Genomic DNA, 10,854 nt, shown 5'->3' on the forward strand with positions numbered 1-10,854 from the left:
GAGCTTGAGCTGCCGGCGGCAAAAATATAAAAGAAGATGCTGTGCTTGAGCAGCAATCTTCAAAAAATGCGTGCGGCGGAACTTGAGCTGTCGGCGGTAAAAATATAAAAGGAGATGCTGTGCTTGAGTAGCGATCTTAAAAAAAATAAAAAAATAAGCGCGTAGAGCGCAATAAGATTGATCTTTAGAGGGCGCGTATGGCACAATAAGAGTGGTCTTTAGAGGGCGCGTAGAGCGCGATAATAAAAAAAAAAGGGAAACTGTTGCATTTTCTAAAGACTAAGAAAGTGAAGGACATGAACAGTGATCATGCTTGTATGAAGTTACAAGATTTATGGGAAGAAGTTGAGATTAGATTTGATGATTTGAGTTGGTTGGAACCACATGTTAAATCTTCTTTGAGCTGATTTGAGAATGCAGCCAAGGTGAAAAAGCTTAAGGCTAATGTGGTTGATTTAGAAGAAAAAACCAAGACCTTGAAAGCAGAGGTAACTGATATAGATGATGATCTTAAAACAACAAATCAAATCAACAAACGTCAGTACAATTCAATCAATCAACAATCAATAAAAATTTTGTCTTTTATTTTCCTATTCTTTCGCTCATATATATATAAAACTAAGATTATAACTCGGCACCCTTACTTCTCAACATAACGAGATGGAGGTTCAAAATAATGCAATGGTGGTAACAACTGTGAAGTTCACATGGACCGTCAACAACTACTCTAAACTGATCAACAGTGAGAAGCGCTACTCTCAAACATTCTTTGCTGGTCCTCATCCCTGGAGGATAGTTATATTTCCGGAATTTGATGACAACAACGCAGAAAAGGATAAGTATGAGGACGATTTATTTTAGTTCGACTCAGAAGAAGAATGTGTATGTTTGTCAATTTATTTGGCTGCTCTGAATCCTGCTAATCTTCCTGATGACTGGTTCCGATTCAAACATTCAAGCTTCAAGTTGTCCTTAATTAATCAGTATGATGAAAAAAATGACAAGAACAATGACAAATGATGATTTCACCGTCAACTTAAACAGTAGCAATGCTACAATTGGTTGTTCATCGTTCATGGATATCGACAAATTTTTTCACTCCGAAAATGAGTTTCTTGTAAACGACACATGCATCATTGTTGCCGAAATTTATCTCAATGACAATAATGCTTCATTTGATAGTAAGTTAGTAAGTTTCAAGGGATTATGCAAAATGAAGAAAGACTATGTTCAACTACTAGAGAAATCATGTTCAAATACCCTTCTCTTATTGAAAGTCATAGAAAGAGAAAAAGGAGCCAAAGGTTCAATCAACTTTCATTCACAATTTTATCATGGTATCAGAAAAATGGATCCTCTCCAGTGAAAAAAATACTTGAAAGAATAAAGTGTGATCTTTTACTTTTAATTCTCTAAGTGGGACCAAAATTAAATAGGAGAGATAAAGCAATTAAGGGTTAGATTAAACACTGGATAGCATTCAGTTTTTTTTCCATTGGAGAGGATTCACTCCCTGGTACCAGAGCCCATGACAACAATAAAGAAGTCTCGCGCCCCACAAATCCAGCCCAACAGAATACACAAATTCAATTACAATTTTAGTCTTTATCTTATTTTATTTTTATCTTATCTTTATCTTATCTTTATTTGCTTTTATCTTTCATAGGCCAATACTCTATATATACTTAGTTTTATCTTCATAGTTTACAAAATTCAATTCAATCAATCAAGAAATATAAAGTATAATATTCTTCCTCTCTTATTTTCTTATTCTTTCACAATTTTATCATGGTATCAGAGCTTTGGTATCCTCCTTGAAGAGGATACATAAGCTATCATCTTTCCGGTGAAAAATCACCCTACTTTTTCAACCTCCTCCCTCTTTTATTGCGCTCTGATACCATGATAAAATTGTGAAAGAATAAGAAAAGAAGAGAGGAAGAATATTATACTTTATATTTCTTAATTGATTGAATTGAATTTTGTAAACTATGAAAGTAAAACTAAGTATATATAGAGCATTGGCCTATGAAAGATAAAAGCAAATAAAGATAAGATAAAGATAAAGATAAGATAAGATAAAGACTAAAATTGTAATTGAATTTGTGTATTCTGTTGGGCTGAATTTGTGGGCCACGATATTTCTTTATTGTTGTCATGGGCTAAGGTGGAAGAATAGTTTAATAATAGGAAAACGAAGGTTGAAGTTAGGGGTGTACATGGGCCGGGCCACACCGGGTTTGATTTAACCAAGACCCGACCCGAAATATAGACCGGACCTAATTTTTAGACCCTAACCCGATCCTAGACCCGATGAAACTTATGCACCTTCGGGCCGGGTAAAAACCGGGTCTTTAGCATGTAAAAATCACTTAATCTCCAACCATTATTTCACAATTCACATAGTAAAATTCACTTAAAAATATATAACAAGAACCAACAATTCTCTAAAATTAAAGCATAACCATAATCAATACTAATATTGTCTAATAACACCAAATATTTAAATCAATACAAATAACACAATATTATGCATTAGTCTAAAGTCTTATGCATTTTAAACATAAAACATTAACTTATAATTTTATAATGACTAATAACACAAAATATTAGGGTTTATAATGTTTAAATTCCACATAAGAATAGTCATCATCAATCACTAATAACACAAAATATTAATTGTGTATGATGACCGAGCCACCGGACCGAGTTCGGGTGGCTCGAGCTATGACCCGGATCTGACCCAAAATAATAATCGGGTCTATTTTTGAGACCCTTACCCGACCCTAAACCCGATGAAATCACACTAAATTAGCCTCTAAAATGTTCGGGGCCGGACTAAATTTTCGAGTCGGGCCGGGCCATGAACACCCTAGTTGAAGTGGGAGACCAAGAAGAAGAAGTGTGTAGTTGAGGTAATGGAGGGCAGGACCGTACAGCACTTAGGTCGAAGCTAAGGCACAAGTTGAGTAGTTGAGGCACCATTCTGGTTTGCCACAAACCATAATGGACCTTCACACTTGATTCATTTTCTGTTTTATTTACCCCTCACATTTCACTATCTAAGTCAGGTAACAACATTTCTAGCCTCATTTCTCTTTTTGACCAACAACATCAAAGCAATCCTATCCTTATCTTCTAGTACCATAAAGCAAACTCTTTTCATTCCCCACTCCTTTTCTTCTTTTATTCATTTATTATTTCTTTTCTATACTTTCCCCTTCCTTGTCATCTAAACTCCTTTTCTTTAATATTGTTTGTTAAGATCTTCTATATTGTCATTTCGGTCTGTCTTTGCAAAGTAAAAGGAAGGCACTAATCAATAACAATCCTAAAAGAGTAAATTTTTTGTATGTTTCTTTTTTTTTTAATCCTGCTAGGTGTATATATATTAAAAATATGTATTTAATATCTTATAACTTTTTTTTATTATACTACTATAAATAAATTTAATTATTCTATTATGTCAGGTTTAACTATTATGGTAACTAATTATTTAACTAAAAAAATATATGAAGTAATATATATAAATATATACAAAAATTACATAATAATAATTAACTTTTAGCATACATATAACAATTTTTGTTAATGTCTCTAAGTTGTCGTTATTTTTTTCCTTTTCAGTTATGGTGAATAATTTTATGTTATATTATCTGGATTACAGTATCGATGTCTCTGTATGTCTATAGTTTGTTATTTATTTAAGTAATCTTCAGTTTCAAAATATTTCACCTCTTTCTCGTACACACAAATTATGTTAATTAGATTAGGAAAATACCCGCGCAATCTGCAGATAGTTAAATTAATTATATTATATAGTTTAAATGTTATATATATATATTATTTAGAGATATATTAGATCATATATAAATTAATATTAAACTTAGAAATTAATATATAAAAAATATTATACAATACATTTATTTAATTTGGTAATTTATATATGATTTGATAATATTATTATTAAAAAAATATATAAAAAATATACTGTTTTAATATAGATAAAAATTATACTTAACCATTATTTTATAATTCAATTGAATAATAATATGAATTAAATTTAATTATTTAAAAAATTTAAAATTTTGTTTAGTAGCATATCAAAATTATTTTAAATTTTATAACAGTCGTTGATAAATGATAATTTTAAATAAAAAATTAATTCAAAATTTAATAATTATAAAAAATAAAATTATACATAAATTAGACTATAAATAATATTAATATTCAATTGAAGTTTATTCACTTGATTTTATATAATTATTTTTTATTTTTATTTTAAATAATTACTTTTTTTATTTTTTATCTTTTTTTTAGGTTATATTTAAATACTATGGTACAATAATGAAACTATTAGATAAAATACAAGTATGAATATTATTAATATCTAGATAATTAAACATGATATTCAATTTCCTAATTTTATTTTTCATGAATCATGACAATATGTATTTTTAACAATTGTAACTAAATGATATTTAAAAAAATGTAAATTGTTGAAAAAAAGAAGTGATATATATAGGCGATAAAGACACTATATAACTTATGGATACAATTACACAAAGAAATAGAAAAATTAATGAATACAATTACAAAATCACCTAATACATATGTTTAGCAAATAAAAAAAATAAAAATAAAAACTATGATCATCAACCAAATTCCAGTAGTACAAAAAATTAGTAAGAATGGAGAGGGAGATAAGAAAGAGAAAGAGAAAGAGGTATGAGATTATGTGAGAAGAGATAAAGAAAATGTGCGAAATGAATATTGATTTATATAGTAAATATAAGAATGAGTGATGAGTATGAAAGGAGAAGAGAAAGAATTAGATTTTAATCAAATTTATACCTATTAAAAAAATTAATATTAAAATTAAAAGTAATAATATAACCTACTTTAAAATAAAATGTAAGAAAATACGAAAAATTAAAGTTAAAAAAGAATCTTATAACATATAAAAATATGTTATTATGAAGAGATAAAAATACAATGAAAATTCTAACGTAATGTAAAAATAGAAGATTATATTCGAGTGATATGAATTAGTCACTTAATTTGATGTGATATTATACTAAAAAATTAAAAAAATAATAATACATTTAAAGACTATCTTTAATTTTATTTTAATATATTACTAGGAGATGGAATAGGAGGCTAACCTAAACATTCCTCCTCTTCCTAAAATCATTGCAATTGATGAGTAAGAATGAATATATAAAATGTTTTTAGTATATAATTTTTTTTGTGTCTATTTTTAGTATATAATTAAAGATATGGACAGAATGTGTTATGATAAAATGAATTAATTTGTTTGTTTGCCCCCATAGCGAAGAACAATACAATCAGTACTTGAGATTTTTGTCTGTTGTTCCCCCTTTTCTAAATCGGAATCCAGATTCATCCATGTGATGCTAAATTATCACCAACTTTTGTGGATCATTGAGGTACAAATTAATAAGAGCATTATTTGAAAATGCTAAACGAGACAAGAAACAACCTTTTCTTATGCCTCGCATTTCTCATTAATGCCAATAGCAGCGGCATCCACTAACCTTATTGATTTCATTATCTTCATTTCATAACACAAAATAAAACAAAATAATGGAAACATATGATGCAGTGCTAGTTTATATTGTCCATTTGTTAGTGTTGCAAGTGTGAGAAGTGTTGAAATTAGTCCTACATCAAAGAAAGCAAGAAAGAATGAGGAGTTTATAAGATAAGAGATCCATTAACTTAATATCTTAAAGTTTTGAGTTGGATGTTCTCATCTTATATTCTCTCGTTTAATTCCTCCTTTAAGTCTCTCCGGTGGTCGAGAGCTCTCTGCGGTTGGCCCAACAAGTGTGTTTTGCGACGGTGTAATAGGCGAAGCAAGAGCGGTTGGCCCAACACCATTATCATGTTGTTAAGGATCTCATCCCAACTAATAGGAATGACTCACATCTCTCACTTGGCTGTGTTTATTTTTTTTTTGTAAAGGGATTAATTACAATCACCAATGTAATAATATTAGTGATAAGTTGTCGATGACAATACCAAAAATAATTATAATTTAATTTTCTGTTGTTAATTAATAATTTTATACTTTCTAGCGGTTCTACCTTATTGTGTTGAATTTTTTGTTTTAAAAAAAATCTTTTACAAGTAGCTACATTACGTGTTTTTTTTTTTTTTGAAATATAGGTCATCTATCAAAAATATATTTCTTTTGTAAAAAGATAAAATTCAGCTTTAATTATTGGACAAGTTATACCTAAAAAAATTCATCACACTGAACAATAACTAGAATAATTCAAGGAGCTTACACAATATTATCGAGAAGAGGGCACAATTAAAAAAAAGAAAATTATATGGTACAGATCTATACAGATTTAAAGATTTACTTATTTAAATCACACTTTTTAAAGCCATACTTTTCACTTAAAACCGTAGCTCTTCACAAAGAAAAGCGTCACCTAATGAAAAAAAGTAAATTAGAAGATTTAAGAGAAGAAATAATTAAGTTATCAAAATTAATAGATCAAAAATTAATGATTTTAACTAATGTTAACTGTAATGACACCGAATTCTTAAAATCAATACAAAATGATTTTTCTCAAAATCTTTATTTTATTATAAGTTTTATTGAAGGACTTCAAAAACCTCAAAAAACTTATTTTTCACACGGAATTTCTAAAAAATGTTACCATGGAAATGATTCCCCACATCTTTATCATACTTTTAACCCACAATTAAATTCTATAGTAGATATGCTTGAAGAAATTTTAGTATCCATAAAATTTCAAAGAAATAAGAAAAAAGAGAATCCCAAAGAAGAAAAATTTCAAAATATAATCAACATAACAGATTTAAAAGTAAAACCACCACTAAAATTATGAATATTGAAGAAAAATTAGAAGAAGTTACAATGCTTTTTAAACAATTAAAAATGGCTCAAGAAAATAATATTATGGAACAGGATTTTCAAATAGAAGAAGAATTAGTAAATTCTGAAAATATAGAAAATGAAGAATACATTCTAGATTATTCAAGTGACGAAGAACCAGTAATTCCAATACAAGTAAAAAATGAAGCTGGAACATCTAAGGATAATCAATCTCAATTTAAATGGGAAACAGGTTTTGATAATTATGCTTTTAAAAAAGGATTTATAAATAAAGATTCAAAATATACAAAAATACCATCAAAATACGTTCCTAAAATCCAGGAAATGGAAGGAGAAAGAATGCTCGATTTAGACTGTAAAAATAATGAAAAAAAAATTTTCGAAAACTGGTTGAATTCCTTCTTATTAGAAGCCTTTACTAATCCAAAACTTAGTGAATTGTCTGGAAGAGACATTTGGAATTACATAGGGTTTCATACTAAAGGAACTATAAGAGATTATATGACATCAATAGAAAACCAAATAATAGAAGAATTAGCAACAAAAACCACAGCTTATGATAAGATATTATATATAATGATGATTCTATATAAAGAATTTTTTGGAAAAAATATTATAGATCATAGACAAGAAGTTTATAATAAAGAATATCAAGAAGCAAAAAACCATTTAGCTAATATTCAGATATATGATCTATGTAATGTGGAGTCTTATATATGTGAATATAGAATACATTATTACAAATTAAAAGAAGAAGATAAAAATCATTATCTTAGCATGTATATAACAAAACTTCCATTTCCTGCTAATGAATTTATAATGGGAAGATTTATAAGAGAAATAAATAGAGGAACAATTGAAAATAACTTTGGTGGAGCAACCTCTGCAATAAGAGAGGAAATAAAAGAACGTTGTATGCAAGAAGCAACTCAAAAAAGATTTGCAAATATAAGTAGAATTTGCTGTCAAGATAATGAAGAAATACCTCAAAAATATGGTTTTAATAAAAATTTTCAAAGAAAAAGAAAATATCAATTTAGAAAAAGAAAATACTATCCAAACTAGAGAAAAAAGAGATATTTTAGAAAGGAAAATAATAATAAAAACAAAAGACAAAGAAATAATTATTGCCCGAATAAAAAAGAAAATTGTAAATGTTGGTATTGCCAAGAAGAAGGACACTATGCAAATGAATGTCCGAAAAAGAAAGATAAAAAGGATCTTACTAAACAAATAGAAATTGTTAAGTCTTGTTTCATGGAACCTTTAGAAGAATCTGATGATAACTTAGACTATATTTTTGAATATGTTTCGGAAACAGACTCAGAGACTGAGTAATAATGCTACATTTATTACTATAAAAATAACAGAAAAGTTTATAAATGCTTTCATAGATTCTGGAGCAACACAATGCTTTGCTAATTCAAATATAAAACTTGATTGGAAAAAATTAAAGAAACCATTAAGAGTTAGAATAGCTGACAAATCAATACATAAAATTGACCAAAAAGCAGAGATGGTTGAAATTTTTATTCAAAATTATAGGTTCATTGTTCCATCTATATATATGTTAGATTCTGGAATGGATTTTATCATAGGAAATAATTTTTTAAAACTATATCATCCATTCATTCAAGAATTAACATATATAGTTTTAAAAGCTCCATACGATTCTTCAATAAATCAAAAATCAAAACGTATAAAAATACCGACTACTACTATAGATAAGATCTTAAAATTTAAAATATTTTCTATATTAGAAACATGTTATTTAAATTTATACTTTCAGATAAATATCCCAAAAAATAATCTTGAAATAAAGATAGAAGAACTTTTAGATGAAATTTGTGCTGAAAATCCTTTAGATATTAAAAATACAAATAACGAATTAGTAAGTATTAAATTAAAAGATCCTACAAAAGAGATAAATGTTCCAAATAAAATTCCTTATTCCGCAAGAGATAGAGAAAAGTTTTCACTAGAATGTAGAGATCTTTTGGAAAAAGGAATTATAAGATTAAGTAAAAGTCCTCATGCGGCTCCAGCTTTTTATGTTGAAAACAATAATGAAATTAAAAGAGAAAAACGAAGAATGGTTATTAACTATAAGAAGATGAATGAAGCAACTATTGGTGATGCTCATAAACTTCCAAGAAAAGATTCTATTTTAGAAAAAATCAAAGGAGCAACTTGGTTTTCATCTCTTGATGCAAAATCAGGATATTGGCAACTTCGTTTAGACGAAGAAACAAAGAAATTAACTGCTTTTACTTGCCCAACAAAAGAATCAACAAGTGTGTTGCTCTATGAATGGAATGTATTGCCATTCGGATTAAAACAAGCCCCAGATATTTATCAAAGATTTATGGAAGAAAATCTAAAAGAGTTAAATGAATTTGTTTTAGTGTACATTGATGATATACTAATTTTTACAAAACAGGATAGAGAAAATCATCTTCAAAAATTATTAATAGTTTTAGAAAGATGTAAAGAAAAAGGATTAGTTCTTAGCAAAAAGAAAGCAAGAATAGCAAAACAAGAAATAGAGTTTCTTGGATTAATTCTATCCACTCAAGGAAAGCTAAAACTTCAGCCAAATGTCCTAGAAAAGGTAAATTTATTTCCTAGTAAAATAGAAGATAGAAAATAATTACAAAGATTTTTAGGGTGTATAAATTATATTTCCGATAAAGGGTTTTTAAAGAATATAACAGAATACACTAAAAGCTTATTTCCAAAAATAAGTACTAAAAAAGAATGGAAATGGGATGAAAAAGATAGTATGCAAATTCAAAAGATTAAAGAATTATGTGAAAAACTTCCAGAACTCTATATTCCAGAAGAAAATGAGTACTTAATAGTAGAAACAGATGCTTCAGACATAACCTGGTCAGGATGTCTAAAAGCTAAGAAAGCTATAAAAAGTTTGGAACAAGAAAAAGAATCACTAGATTCTAAAGATTCCCCAAAGGAATTACTTTGCAGGTATATTTCAGGGACCTTTACTCCAACAGAACAGAGATATACCACTCATGAAAAGGAAACTCTAGTAGCAATTAAATCTCTTAAGAAATGGAAAATTGATTTACTACCCAGAGAATTTACATTAAGAACAGATTCAAGTTACCTAACAGGTTTCATACGATATAATTTAAAAGTTGATTTTAATCATGAACGATTGGTAAGATGGCAATTATTTTTGTTACAATATCCAATAAAAATTGAATATATTAAGGGTGACAAAAATGTTATTGCAGATACATTAACAAGAGAGTGGAGTTCGTCTACAACGCATTAGATCAAAAAATTCAAAAATATGAGCAAGAATTCGAAAAATGCAAGCATTGTCAGCAAATAAGGACACAGATCCAATCTCTCAAGAAGGCCATCGAAGCAATGAAATCAACACAACAAGCAAAACCATCAGAGTTTAGCCAGCTAAGCGTGGTGGACAAATCAGGTGAAGAAAAAATTTTAGAAAATAAAACAATTGCTGAAATCATTAAAAAATCCACCCAAGATAAAAAATATTATGTAATTTATAATGGCCCCATAAAAGGAGTATATGATGCCTGGGAAAAAGCAGCACCATTCACACATCAATCAAGGATAATTCATAAAGGAGGGTTTCTAACACTGGAAGAAGCAAAGGAATCCTTCAGGGAATATGAAGCTCTCCATCCAGAGCAAACCCTAAAAAGAGCAGATAAAGCTCCAATTCAAACCCAGAGAACAGGAATAATCAGAAACATTCCTACAAGGGCTGAAATCAAGGAAAAGAAAAGGGTCTGTAGATCAAATCTCAGAGAAACCCTTAACATAGTCCTGAATTGGACTGAAGAAAAAAGGACAATTTTGGGATATTATCCTATTGCCAAAGAACAGCTAACAAAGCTGGTTATATTTCCAGATGCTTTCCCATCTGACACCTATCAGTTTTTTCAGTATGGATTAATTGA

This window comes from Arachis ipaensis, chromosome B1 (genome assembly GCF_059453495.1).
Source record: "Arachis ipaensis isolate K30076 ecotype BB chromosome B1, ASM5945349v1, whole genome shotgun sequence".
Classification (NCBI taxonomy): domain Eukaryota; kingdom Viridiplantae; phylum Streptophyta; class Magnoliopsida; order Fabales; family Fabaceae; genus Arachis; species Arachis ipaensis.